The following is a 2155-nucleotide window of genomic DNA, read 5'->3' on the forward strand; positions in this document are numbered from 1 at the left end:
GGAGGAGGGGACATGACACGGTGGAGACATGTTGGGGACACGGCGAGGAGGGCCACGGGACCCCTGCGGAGGACCCTAGGGCTGCCCTGCGGGCAGGGGGGCCCTGTCGGTGGGTATGGGGGTGAGGGGGTCTGCGAACGTGGGATTGCGTGTGTGTGTGCGTGAGTGTGTGTGAGAGAGTGTGTGTGTGCACCAGCCTGCAGTAGGGCTTCCTGTGCGCGTGCGCGTGTGTCTGTGTGCACTGGGCCGCAGTGGCGTTTCCCTCTGTGCCTGTGTGTTTGTGAGTGTGTCTGTGTGTGCCCCAGGCTGCAAGATAGTCCCAGGGTGTTTGTTCCGGGGTAGGTGTGCCAGGGTGTGAGACAGCTAAGCCCTGGCACAGAACTCCTGCGGCCACAGCACAGCACGCCAAGCAGAGCCAGAGTGGGATCGATGCAGCCTTAATTGGGGTCTCATGTCCCCTGTCACTGCTGGGCAGCGCTGTCCGCAGCTCATCGAGCGCCAGGGACCCTGCTACCCAGGAAGACACACGCAGGCCCGCATCCCCACTCCTTACGCAGCTCAGGGGGTGATGTGTGTTGCCACGCTCCCTGGGGGGCTCGGGGACACAGCTGCTGTCACCTGAGTAACCGGCCCTGATCGATGCCCACTTCCCGCATCCTGCAGGGCCTGTAATTGAGTGGGAGGGAGGCTACAGAGGATGCGGTGATGATCCAGCCTAGCAGGAGGAGCGCTGGATCGGGCCTTAGTGCTGGCAGGCGGCCGTGGCATCGGTGTGCCACTGCAGGCTCCAGGGATGGGGATGGGTTTGAAGGCATCCTCTCAGCCCCAAGGAGTGGGGGGGTCAGATTCGCTGCACACTCTTCTGGGCTGTGGGCAGCCAGTGCTGTGGCTTCAGCCCCATTCCAAGTCTCACAGGCTGGATAGGACTCTAAAAGATGGATGTCCTCCAGTCCCAAAGCCCCCCAGTGCTTGAGTCCCAGGACTGCCTGAATTTCTCACACTGGGGAAGTGGGTGATCTGTGACCCTTTAGCATGGGCATTTGTGTATTCGTGGGCGTTGCCCATCATGCTGGGCACTGGCCACGGTAGAGCCAGTACCCTCTAAACACAGATCAGCACTGTGTGCGCAGCCCCCAGCCCCTTCGGCAGCCCCCCGGCCACTTCTGCTAATGAAGCCATTTCTATTTGTCTCCTTTGTGGAACAAAGCGCTGCTCTTCCCCTCTGAAGATCCCTTTTCCACAGCCCAGCTATCGATCCTGGGAAAAAAGGCAGAGCACACGGAGCCTCAGCTGGCTCCTCCTGCCTGCCCGAGTGCTTTGCACATCTTCTCCAGGGAGATCTGGGGGGCCACAGAGGTTGCTGGGGCCCTGGGACACCCCACAACTCCCTTCTACAGCCTGGCAGCCCTGTACAACTCCCTGTAGGAACACATCTAGAAGGACAAAGCTTTTTCAGGGCGCAGTGGGTTTTGCTCTCAGCAAAGGGCACTGGGAGGCTCCCCAAAGCCATCGAGCCCCCATTGCCAGCTATGCTAACAAAGTACTCGCTATTAGCAGGTGGTTTTGACCTAAGAGCCTGGCTTGGGACATTGACTGGGTGTTCCCTGGGGCATAGCGGCGCAACACCCAGTCCGGTGCTCACAGCCCATGAGGGACAGAGACTGCCCTCCAGGCTGGGGCAGCTCTGACACCGCTGAGGTTACATGGGCACGACGGACAGGGCAGTGGCAGGCTGAGCCCTGGGGAGCAGGCAACATCGCAAGGTGCTTTGAAGACTCCTGAACTTCTCCCTCTGCAGTTTGGAAAGTCTCTGGGCTTTTCGCTGTGGTGCATGCTGCTGCCAGAATTCATCTCGTGCCTTCGAGAGATCCCTGCAGTTGCGAGTGCCAGTTGCAGGCAGTGGTGGGGCTGGGGTTGGCTGCTGCATTCATTAGTGCCTCACGTTTTCCTGAGTGTCACCTGCAGCGGTCGATAGGAGAAAGGTGAACCCGGGCAGGCTGAGGCCTGGGGGAAAGCCCACGGCAGCCTCCTGGATTTCAAAGGCCCTGCATCCGCACGGCCCATAGATCGCTATATCAATTCCTTTTAATATACCCGGCCGCCTTTTTCCTGGAGGACCACGCCGGAATGAAGCGGCCATCGACCGCCGGGGTGG

Source organism: Haliaeetus leucocephalus, unplaced genomic scaffold, assembly GCF_000737465.1.
Source record: "Haliaeetus leucocephalus isolate CR32 unplaced genomic scaffold, Haliaeetus_leucocephalus-4.0 Scaffold176, whole genome shotgun sequence".
NCBI classification, from domain to species: Eukaryota; Metazoa; Chordata; class Aves; order Accipitriformes; family Accipitridae; genus Haliaeetus; species Haliaeetus leucocephalus.